At 40.5% G+C, this 12,875-nt stretch overlaps 1 long non-coding RNA gene across 1 annotated transcript in view; it reads right to left on the reverse strand.

The window, feature by feature from the left end:
• Positions 1-2,087: 2,087 nt before the first annotated feature.
• LOC121036981 (uncharacterized) overlaps positions 2,088-12,875 on the reverse strand; it is a 29,153-nt gene continuing 18,365 nt past the window's right edge. The window contains exons 4-5 of the long non-coding RNA XR_005793555.1: positions 2,467-2,600; positions 2,088-2,293 (exon numbers count right to left, since the gene is read on the reverse strand). This is a non-coding gene — a long non-coding RNA (uncharacterized LOC121036981). The remainder of the gene's footprint in view (positions 2,294-2,466; positions 2,601-12,875) is intronic.

The raw sequence follows: 12,875 nt of genomic DNA on the forward strand, positions 1-12,875 counted from the left end.
TCATCAGGCAAAATGTTACCAAGTTAATATGTTTAAAATGATTACGTGCTCTTTAAAAAAATGATCTTTATACAATAGAATATTTGGGTAGCAGAAACTAACTTCTATGTACATCTTTCTTTTATTCAATCCTCCCCCCAAAATCCATGATCAAAGCTGTTCTAAGACTTGTAATACTAAAGTAAGGCATTGTTTTTCTTGTATAGATGGATGGTCTTCCCAACCCAGTATCTATAGAAGGCATCATGTGAGTACTTTACACAGCAATGGGAATAAGTCTGTCCACACCACTCACCTAGACCCCATTACAAGTATACCTTTTAGGTAGTAAAATTTGAGGTCCCAGTCTTACTTGTATTTTTTTTTTTTTTTTTGCACAACTGGGAATTAAACGTGTGAACTTGGTCTCAAATAAATGTCATTTGTTGGAATTCAATTGAGATACACTGTCTCTCCTATCCCTGTGGAAATAATAATCCAGCTTCCAGCTACTTTAATATTATGTAAAGTCCTGGTTAAATAACAAAAACAAAAGCAAACAAACAAGAACAAAAACCACCTGCCCTGAGATCCACCCTGACTCCTCTCATGCAGGACCCTAGCTAATGCTAAAAGCGTAATATGATTTTTATGAAGAGGGAGATGTTCCTTGACATAAAATAAAACATGCTGTTATTAGAAGGAAACCAGAGGAGTTTATGAAGGTTCAAAATCTTCCCCATATTTTTCTGGTTTGCTAAATAGAGAACTGATGAATCACATGAATGGGTGTGCTCATGTTCCTCTCCCCAGCTCCAAGCTCCTCTCCTTTGGGGAGGGGGCGGCTTGAAATGTACAGCACTCTCTCAGCCTGCTTTCAACCCTCTGGTCTCCCATCAAAGCAGTAGAAGTCTAGAAACTGTTACAAATTTTCCCCTGATCTGACTGGAGACACAGTTTCAGGAGAGAAGAATCAAACAGCCTATATCAGTCAGAATTCCCCAGAGAAGAAGAATCACATATATGTAGGGATATACAGATATACAGATAAGAGATAAGAGAGAGACAATAGGGTATATTTTATTTTTGTAAAATATAATATGTATTTAAATATTATATATTTAAATATTATATATTTTAAATATATTTCCATATTTATATATTTTATAAATAAAGACATTTGTTTCAAGAAATTGGCTCATGCAATTGTGGGAGCTGGTAAGCCCAAAACTCCTAAGGCAGGCCAGTATGCTAGAAATTCAGGCAAGAGTTGCAGTCTTGAGTCCAAAATCTATAGGGAAGACCAGCAAGCTGGAAAGCACAGGCAGGATTTTTATGTTACAGTCTCAAGGCAAAATTCTTTCTTCTCCCCAAAACCTTAGTTTCTATACTTAAGATCTTCAACTGATTATGTGAGTACCACTCACATTATCAAGGGCTCTTTCATCTCAAGTCAACTGTAATTGTAAATGTTAATAACATCTACAAAATACCTTCCTGACAATATCTAGACTAGTGTTTGATCCAACAACTAGGCACAATAGCCTAGCCACGTTGACAATTGAAATTAAGCATCATGCATCAGTCCTACTGGTGTGTCAAATTGTTGATCTTCCAGAAATTAACTCTTCACATATCATTCTACCAGGTTAATAAATATGTGATTTTTCTTATTCTAAAATAAATTCAAGAAATGTCAAAATGATTGCTTCATAAATAGCACAGACCCTTTAGAGGAGAAAATTGTGTTGCAAGCTTTAGAGTTGTTTAAAGATAAAAGAAAATCTCTAAAGCATTGCAAGGTCCTTAAATATAGGAATAAATTATAGGACTAAATGTAGAAATAAATTGGAATTTGAAAACATTCTAAGGGTAGATGTCTGATACTGTTATCACTGCAGAAGTATACGACTTCTGGAATTGAAGCAACACAGCTAAAGCCAACACACACACAAGACATGCTATACCAGCAGGTTTTTCCCTTTTACAGGAAAGAGAAGTACAACCTTTTAAAGAAGTTTACATTCTCTGTGATTGCTTTGGCTTCAGTAAATAAGATCGAGAAGAAAAGGAAGGTGTTTCATAGTCGCCAAAAATTCAACAATAGACAAAATGTGGAACTGATTTATTTTATGACACCATAAATTCAACATCCTATTGTTCTAAAAGTGCCTTTCATTTATTCGTGAGTGTTGTTATTCGACATGATCACATGCCTGCTATGTCCCAGGCTCTCTGCTGGTTACTGGCGATGCAGTGTTTCCAGCATCATGGCAGTGATACACAGAAGGAATTGCTTGTGTTCTTAAAATACCTGTGAGGCAGAGAGATAACATTTTTTTTTTTTGTGCATAAATACATAAACATTGCCTGAATGGCTATACCGTCACCTTCCAGATAGGTGCGGCGGCCAAGCTGGGTCAACAACATTTGTGTATGCTTAGTAACGTCCCTCTTTGAAGTATGTCTACCTCCCAACACACCCACCATGCTCCCGGATCCATCATCTTTCTTTCTTTCCTGGTCGCTTTGAGTTTTTCCTCAAAGTAGCACAGATCATCCCTTATTTGTTTGTATCTTTTTCTTGTTCATCATTATATCCCCTGTTCTTGGCACAATGCCTAGAAAAGGAAAGGAGATGAATAGTTATTTGTTGAGTGAATGAACGAATGGTACTTCACAGTTGTATGAAATCCAAAACCTGCCCTGGGTCAGGGGATGAGGAAAATATACCTTACTCCCTGACCAAACAGTCATCCCCAACCATAGGCTATCTACATTACTATCTTTGAAAAAGATACATCTTTGAGAGTAGAAAACCCATAAATGGACCCAAAACTATATAGTCAACTAATTTTTGACAAAGCAGGAAAGCATATCCAATGGAAAAAAAAGTCTCTTCAACAAATGGTGCTGGGAAAACTGGACAGCAACATGCAAAAGAATGAAACTGGACCACTTTCTTACACCATACACAAAAACAAATTCAGAATGGATTAAAGACCTACATGTGAGACGGGAAACCATCAAAATCCTAGAGGAGAACACAGGCAGCAACCTCTTTGACACCAGCCATAGCAACTTCTTACTAGACATGTCTCTGGAGGCAAGGGAAACAAAAGCAAAAATAAACTATTGGAACTTCATCAAGATAAAAAGCTTCTGCACAGTGAAGGAAACAACTAAAAGGAAGCCTTAGGAATGACAGAAGATATTTGCAAATGACATCTGTGATAAAGGGTTAGTATCCAAAATCTATAAAGACCTTATCAAACTTGACACCCAAGAAATAAATAATCCAGTTAAAAAATGGGCAAAAGACATGAATAGACACTTTTCCAAAGAAGACATCCAGATGGCCAACAGACATGAAAAGATGCTCAACATCATTCATTATCAGGGAAATACAAATCAAAATCACAATGAGATACCACCTCACACCAGTCAGAATAGCTAAAATTACCAACCCAGGAAACAATAGATTTTGGCAAGGATGAAGAGAAAGGAAAACCCTCTTACACTATTGGTGGGAATGCAAACTGGTGCAGCTACTCTGGAAAACAATATGAAGTTTTCTCAAAAAGTTAAAAATAGAACTACCCTCTAATCCAGCAATTGCACTACTAGGTATTTTCCCAAAGGATACAAAAATACTGTATCAAAGGGCACATGCACCCCAAGGTTTATAGCAGCATTATCAACAATGACAAATTATGTTAAGAGCCCAAATGTCCATTGACTGCTGAATGGATAAAGAAGATGTGGTATATATACACAATGGAATATTACTCAGCCATAAAAAAGAATGAAATCTTGCCATTTGCAATGATGTGGATGGAGCAAGACTAAGTGAAGTAAGTCAGAGAAAGACAAATACCATATGATTTCACTCATATGTGGAATTTAATAAACAAAACAGTTGAACATAGGGGAAAGAAAAAGAGAGAGAGAGAGAGAGGCAAACCATAAGAGAGACTCTTAACTATAGAGAACAAATGGAGGTTTGCTGGGGGGAGGGACGTGGGGGGGGGGTGATGGGCTAAATGGGTGATATGTATTAAGGAAGGCATTTGTTGTGATGTGCACTGGGTGCTATGAATCACTAAATCCAACTCCCGAAACTAATATTACACTATATGTCAACTAACTAGAATTTAAATAAAAACTTGAAATACTAAAAAAAAAAAAAAAGATACATCCATGAAGTACAAGAACAATGGGGACCCTCTCTTCACCTGAGAGAATTAAGTTCTAATGGCCTGAAGCATCTACTATGTCAGAAATTAACTTCTCTCTTATGCATCTAGAATGTTCTATGTCATCTTTAGGAAAACTGTGAAAATAGTCACCCAAATCATTTTCTGTGGTCAGTTGGGAAAGGCTGAGTATATGAGGTATCCCCATGCCTGAGCGGCAAGCCTTCTATGCTGTGTAATTGCAATTACGCTGTGTCACTATAGATAATTACTCTTCATTATTGGCTAATTTCTTCTATTTCCTGGTATTCTGTTTAACCCTGCCCAGCTTAATTCTATATTGGTGGCAGGAACCTATACTTTAAGCCTGCTGTTTTAACTCCTCACTATTAGGGAACACTTCCTTTCTCAAGTCCTCTTTGTCCATTTCAGTACTACATACTATGGGGAGCTAGGCATGGGGGGGTTCCATGCTTCTGGTCCGGGTCATCATGCAGTTTCTGATATTTCTCGGTAGGCCACAGAACACAGTCAGTGCCAAGAATTTCAGGAGATTGGGGCAGGGAGCCTAGAACCCCACGGTGAAGTCTGTTGCAGAGCATACAGCACTAGGAGCTAATCCAGGGACAGCCAGAACACCAGGTGGAGGAGGGAGCAAGCAGGACTGAGCGTTCCCGTGCAGTGGAGGCCTGCTGGCCGGCTGACTCACCATCATTCTCCTGAGAAAAACAAGACTCCCTCTCCCTCTGCTTTGCTGCTCTTGGGAGGAGCCCAAACCCCAAGACAGCTGGGACAAGAAGGTGAAAACAAGGCTTTTTGATCACTTTATATGAAGCCTTGATATAAGGAGACAAGAGCCTATTTCTTCTATTTCCCTCAAACAAAATATGGCTCAGCAGTTTGCTTAATCAGAATACATCCTGACTATTTTCTCGGCTATTTTACCACTTTAAGTCCGCCAACCACTCTTTTAAGACAGATGTGACAGGAACAGTACAACCTGTATGTCTCTTCAGGAACAATAAGTACAGAATTATTATAGATACAGGAGATGCACGCTTTTCATATATCCTTATTTTGCTGCTGAATTTCTAAAGTTCAGATCCTTATCTAAAATTTCCAGTAGTACATATAACAGCCTATGGGCACCTGGGTCGCTCTGTTGGTTAAGCATCTGCCTCTTGATTTCAGCTCAGGTCACTATCGAGCTCATGGTCATGAGATCGACCCCACCAGGGGGCCCCATGCACAGAACCTGTTTGGGGTTCTCTCTCTCTGCCCCTCCCTGACTCATGTGTGCTCTCTCTCTCTCTCAAAATAAAGAAATAAACATTTAAAAAATAAAATAAAATAAAATAAAATAAAATAAAATAAAATAAAGCAAAATTGTTCTCTAATACCACTTGGGGGCTAAGTGATACTGGTAAATAAAATAAGTCATTCAATTAGGTTTTTCTTTGTGTCTGAAAGATGTTTGCTATCACTTAATAGGTTTAGAAATAAAAGATCAGCCCTACACAGACTGCTCCCCTCCTCAAAGATCTAAGTCAGCTGTGGGTGTGTTGACCGGACCAAGAAGGTCCCCATTTGGGGTAAGTCACTGAGGAAAATGAGATGAAGCATACTTCCATGCTTCTTGATGGTTTTTTCTCTTCAGAGAAGCTGTTGGAATAATAGTCTATGTGGTCATCCAAACACTGTACTTATGAAACATGAATATATAACAGCAATAAAAGCAAATACAGTTGATCTTTGAACAGCATGGGTTTGAACTGCGCAGACCCACTTAAGTGTGGATTTTTTTACTAAAAATGGATTTCTCTTCCAAATGGTTTCCTTAATAACGATTTCTTTTCTCTAGATTACTTTATTGTAATAATATAGTATATAATACCTTCAACCTACAAAATATGTGTTCGTTGACTGTTGATATTATCGGTAAGGCTTCCTGTCACAGTAGGCTATTAGTAGTTACGTTTTGGGGGAGTTAAGGTTATATATGAATTTCTGGCTGCATGGGGCTCCAAACGCTCATGTTGTTCAAGGGTCAGTCTACCAGACCACTTACTGTGACCAAGCAGGTACCATAAACCTTTTACATATATCATATCATGGAGTTCTGATAAAAACCCCATGGAAGGGATGCCCCTATTCATCTCATTTCACATATTAGGAAGCTAAGGCACTGAGAGATAAGTAAGCTTCAGTCACACAATAAGTACGTTGGAAAGATATTGGAATAAAAAGAGTTGGGAGAGAATACTACCTCTGGTCACCAAATTTTGTTTCCATCACCACTTAATTAAAATTTGGCTCAGGAAAGTGTTCATATTCTCAACAAAAGAAGAAAACCAAAAACCTCCTTGCCTTAGGCCAGGCCTGCCCTCCTAGCTATTAGCAGCTTGCATGTTACAATAGACGGTGCATCCTCCTGCTGACAAAGTTAAACTGAGGTTCGTTCTCACTAAATATTCATGCTGTGGGTAAAGAGAACTGCTATCTGTGTATGTGGACTGTGTTATCAGGAGTGATTTCATATTCTTTCTCCTTCTGCATCAGAAACAGAATAATGGAGACTTCTAAAATCCCCGAGTCCCCAAAATGGTCATTCTAGCCATTATCATCTCCCTACCCAAAAACTTAGTAAGAGACCAGGTCTCTGGTTTATTCAAACAACCAGAGAGTTCCTTGGTATAGCGCTTCATGCTCTGGCTACCCTGTGCTTAGAAAGGATGCTTCCTTACTGGGACCTCGTCCCTATACATTTAAAAAGGACAACTTATTATTACTTCTTAAATGTTTATTTTATTTTTCAGAGACAGAGAGAGAGAACAAGCAGGGGAGGGGCAAAGAGAGAGGGAGACAGAGGATCCGAAGCAGGCTCTGCGCTGACTGCAGAGAACCTGATGCGGGGTTCAAACTCGTGAACCCTGAGATCATGACCTGAGTCAAAGTCGGTCGCTTAACTGACTGAACCACCCAGGCACCCCTAAGAAGGGCAATTTAGAAAGAGCAGTAGTTTTATTTTTATTTAAAAAAAATTTTTTTAATGTTCTTTTTGAGAGAAAGAGACAGAGCGTGAGGGATAGGGACAGAGAGAGAGGGAGACACAGAATCAGAAGCAGGCTCCAGGCTCTGAGCCGTCAGCACAGAGCCCAATGTGGGGCTCAAACTCACGAACCTTGAGATCATGACCTGAGCTGCAGTTGAATGCTCAACTGACTGAGCCACCCAGGTGCCCCTAGAAAAAACAGTAGTTTTAAAATATAGTTACTGCTGCCCTCACTAATACTTCAGCAACTATCTTGTACATTTTAAGTGAGCCTTTTTTAACCTAAACCAATTATACAGACCATCGTCTCCAAAAAAATATTTGCCACATTTGGGACGCCTAGATGGCTCAATTGGTTAAGCAACTCACTGTCGAGAGTTTGAGCCCTGCATCCAGCTCTGTGCTGACAGCCCAGAGCCTGGAGCCTGCTTTGGATCTTGTGTCTCCCTCTCTTTCTGGCCCTCCCCTACTCACGCTCTCTCTCTCTCTCTCAAAAATAAAATAAACATAAAAAAATTTTAAATTAAAAATATTTGCCATATTTTAAATACTAGGCAAATTCAAGGTAACAAATGGCCTCAGGTTCCACTAGGTACAACAAGGAAATTTTATAGCTCCTTAGCTTGTGTTTTAGTTCCTGATGTTGCTCCCCAAATGATGAAGCTAATTTAATTAAGGATCTATTAAAGTAACGACCCATTTAGTGCTGGAAATGGGAAACAACACACATCATTTCTCCCCCTCCCCCCATCCCTATCTGCCCTTGAACCTAGGGGATATGACCATCTCATAGACAATGCCCTGTGGGCTTAAGAAATAGAACAGGTCAGAGAATTCTCAGACTAATCTTAAGTACATGGTTTATTATAGGGATCCACAGGTGTAAGTCTGAGCAGACACATTACAGAGAAAAGTCAGGATGATTAGAGGCTTCACAATGCAATAAAACCTATAATCAATGACAGCTAACTTTGAATACTCATCTTGTGCCAGGCTCCTTTCTAAATGCTGTGTATGTTTTTGTTCATTTAGTCTTCATAGGCAAATGATGGAATTGGTACTATTCTTATCATCCACATTTTACATATGAGAACACTGATGCACAGAAAAGTTAAGTAACTTTCCAAGGTCACACAGCTAGTTGGAGGCAGAGTCAAACATTTGGATCCAAGCATTCCAGCCTCAAGATCCCTGAACTTAGCCACTATATTTCAACTTCTTGTCAGAACAGAAGTTTAACATTGACTGTCCTCTTCTTTGTGACCTCAGAGATGCAAAGAAAGGAATGGTCAAATTACCTGAGGGTTCATCGAGAGGGTGAATTTCAGAAAACCCTGTGTTTGAGTTTTCATTTGTTTTTGAAGGGAGACATCATTTTTTGATACTGGAAAAAAAGACTCCTTATCATAATTATCATAATGTTTGCCTAGCAGAGAACCTTTAGACACATATATGTGACCTTCCAGGGCAGGAGTAAACAACGGTTAAGGCCCCTATTTGTACTTATAGCTATGACAATGGAAGAAGCCAGTGAACACCAAAAGCACCAACATAGGTCACAAATGATAGAAGCAGAGCAGCATACCTGGAGGGTGATGGGTTTCTGAGTCCATTTTATGCCACTACATCCAATCAATATGGATTTGTTGATAGAACCATTCAGTTCCAACCTTTCAGTATTCCTGACATTTACTTAGACCCAAGGAGCAAAGAGGAAATTTCACTGTAGTCTACAAAGGCAATCAAGTCATTGGACCATCTCCATTGCAGAGTTTCAAACTAGCAAATGCCATTTTTCTTTGGAGAGCTAGGATGATTCTCGAACTTTTAGAGCCTAGAATATAAACCGGAATATAAGGAGAGACTGAACCTTATTTATCTTGCTCACTTACGTGTCACAGGTGCCTAGAAGCACGCCCAGCAGATAGCCGGCACTGAATGCACTGAGTGAAAGTTGGTCAGTGAATGAGTTGGGACAACAGACTTCTCTGAGTCTGGTTCCGTTCCTGGTTTAAGGGAAATGGGTAGCACCCTGACACAAATTTATTCTAGAATTCCTTCTGTAGGATTCGCAACTTGAAAACATGACAGAGAAGGGAAGTCTTTGCTCAAATGTATATACCCCTAAGACTATTTCAGCAGTCCCAGGATTGTAGAGTATAATACTGACATTTGATCACTGGTTGAAAGTAAAGACATCCACCCATCCAAAGTGTATGCCTTGAACTCACTTGCAAAGTCATGCAGTATAATGGTTAAGAATTTGATTCCTGAGGTCAGATGTAAAATCTAATCTGAGCACCACCATTAATAAGCTGCATTCTGAATGTCTCTTAATCTCCGTTTCTTTGTGCTTAATTTTATTTATTTACTTTTGAAAGAAAGAGAGAGAAAGAACAAGTAGGAGGGGGACAGAGACAGAGGGAGAGAAAGGGAATCCCAAGCAGGTTCCACGCTCAGCATGGAGCCCCATGTGGGGCTCAATCCCACAACTGTGAGATCATGACCTGAGCTGAAATCAAGAGTTGGGACTCTTAACCTACTGAGCCACCCAGGTGCCCCTCTTTCCATGTGTTTAAAATGCATTCCAGAGCTGTTGGAAGACTTATATGAGAAAACATACGGGAGAGGTTAGCAGAGTGCCTGACTATAAGGAAGTGCCTAATAAATGGTTAGAAAGGGTCCAGTGGAAACATGCTGAATACTCCTTCATTCTGAGGTTCATTCTCATGTAATATTTCTACCATTAAAAGCACATGGACTAGTTGATTACCAATTTTTCTCTTAAACAGTCTGTTTGTGTCCCCCACAGGTCATTGAAACTCTCAGAAAAGAATTCTGATATCTTCTAGCAATGTGCCAAGGGAGCCCTGGCAAGACTAGGACACATCACCACAGCACTGGGAGGTCGGTTGTGTTATGCTCATAAGGAGAATATGTTTCACTAAATGAAAGAATGTATGTGGTTTCCAGAAATACTTACCTTGTTTCTAAGCCAGGGGTCCTCATTTCTGTTATTCTCAGGCTGCCTTTCCAAACAACTCTAATGAAAAGAGCTCTTGACTTTTCCATACCAAGAGGATTCTGATCTAATGTGTTACTCTAATATCAACACATTCAGGAGCCTCTTGGTCTCTCCATCCCACTCAGGAATTTTGTTTCCTGTACTGAGAGAATCTGACTTAGTCACAGAAAATATCTGTGCTTATTTGGTGATTTGAGTCATAAAATATAAAAGACATGTGTGACAGATAAAAACATTTAATTAGCTTAAAACAATTATTGTGCACACTAGCAATGTGATCCTAAGAGGTAGACTGTTGGATTTCAGGAGTAAAGGAAGGGAAAGGAGGCAAATATTTTTAAATTCATACAATGTACCAGAAGCTAGGTGCACTTCACTACTGGCTTTTACTGAGCTTAACAGGTGCCAAGCTCTATGCTACACCTTTATGCCCATGCTCTCTCATATAATCATCACACCTATTCTTTGATGTTGGTTAAATAGATCCCTCTTTTCCAAGTGGGGAAACCACAGTAGGAAAGGGATAACTTGCCCAAGGTTCCTTATCTAAGAAGTGGTGAATTCAGAACTTAAACCCTAAAATCTGGGTCCAAAATCTAAGATTTCCCATGCTACAATTTCACGTGCCCTACTATTGACTTAAGCAGATGGTAAAATCTTGACCCTTATAATTGGAAAGAGTAGGGGTAGAGGATACAAGTTTTACAACAGCAGATGCTATCACATAAGAGGACAACCGCATGGCTTCTCTCTCTACCCCTGAGATGGAAGACACAGCCCCAATTTCTGTCAAATGAGAAATAAGCTAGATCTTGACCTTGCTTGAACCAGAGATCAACAGGTTCTAACAGAACTCTGAAATCCCAGAGTCCCTGCTTACAATGATTTTGTTGTGTTTGTATCATGGTCCAATTTCAGCTCAACAGGTTACATAAAGCAGGTTTTCCTCACTCACTCACCATCTTCTCCTAGCTCGTGGCTTTTCCTCCAAAACCTTCTCTGGGTATTTTCATAAATAGGTTTCATAATCAGAAATATAAGGAGAATCACAGCAATGCCAATTCCACCCCCAGGACTGGTTCCTGAAGGCATGCTTTAGACCCTTCACTTGTTTTTCACAAGAGTAGAAATAACTGGGCTGTGCTAGGTCTATTTTTATGAAATTATTCTGAAGAACAGTCATTATGTTGGGAAGATTCTACCTTCTCCATCTCCATGGACTGTGGCTAAATGAGGACAGCGGTTTGTGAAAAAGCAGTCGTAAGCCTTTAGAGCCACCGCATCGCATACAGTAGTTGGTTTCTTACATGTTTCAGTGGGCATGGCCTGGAAGCCCAAACTAAAAAGAAAAATATCCATTGTTAGCTCTAATTTAATAACAATTCTTCTCTATAATTTCCGGGACTATGTGACGTGCTCAGGGAAAAAAAAAATTCTTATAAACATAAATTTGCATCATAAAAGCAAATGTCATGATTATTAAAGATGGGATAGTCTGCCAGTTGCTGGAATTTTTTTAAGTTTATTTATTTATTTTGAGAGGGGGGTGGAGAAGGTAGAGAGGGAAGGAGAGGGAGAGGGAGAGAGAGAGACAAAGAGACAGAGAGAATCCTCAGCAGGTTCCACGCTGTCAGCGCAGAGCCTGACACGGGGCTCAGACTCACAAACTGTGAGATCATGACCTGAGCCGAGAGCAAGAGTCAGATGCTTAACCGACTGAGCCACTCAGGCTCTCCGGGATATTTGTTTATATGATGGGTCCCAGAGCACGGGGAGTGGGGGCTGCGGGGGGTGGGGGTGGACTTGTGCGGTGCATGGTTTCCCCATTGAGATCTTCTGTCTAATCCTGCTCCTGCTGGTAGAATTCACTTCATTTACATAAATGTCATCTCCAAACTGTGTGGATGAGACCAAGTGGTTTGTAAGATTCTCCAGGAGCCTCAAACTCCAGAGGCTCCTTCTAATCCCTCTACCCTGTTCACACCCAGGCTTCTTCACCTTTTCCCCTTCCCACTGCAAACACCACCGGAAGCAGCAGTGATTGTGTGAACTGGTCTGGTCGTCTGACTCCAGGATGCTGATGGGGCCACTTACACCACAGGGCAGGGTCATCATGCAGGGGAATGCACACTCAGGAGTGGAATGCACTTGGAAGTGGCTTTCCTTTCCTGCTCTCAGGCTTGCAGCTGGAGGGGGAAGAGGACCCAGGGCTTGCTCTCTGCACTGCTCCGCCCCCTCTTCTCTGTCAACAGCCAAGCCGGAACCCACGCCTCCAGATGAAGCTTAGGCCATCTCAGGCACTGGGTTGGAAACAATCGCATTTTTTCCCATACTCTCTCTCTTCTCTCTCTCCACTGTGTTCGATTCCCCTGCAGCTGGCAGGTGAAGGATTGGGTAACTAGCTGGGGGAAAATGAAACATTGCGCTCATACGGTCCAGTTGGCTTTACTAGAGTTCCGTGGACTGAGACCTCAAGCTCAAAACCAACTGCCAAACATGTGGTTTTGGCCATTTACTTTCCATGTGTTCCATTTGGGTGTACCTTCCCAGAGAAGATTCTAGGGAGGACAGGACATGGGCTGGATAGGTGGGAGGCAGATGTTCTGAATTCCTTGGCTCTAAC

Source organism: Herpailurus yagouaroundi, unplaced genomic scaffold (assembly GCF_014898765.1).
Source record: "Herpailurus yagouaroundi ecotype Mexico unplaced genomic scaffold, PumYag 163, whole genome shotgun sequence".
NCBI classification, from domain to species: Eukaryota; Metazoa; Chordata; class Mammalia; order Carnivora; family Felidae; genus Herpailurus; species Herpailurus yagouaroundi.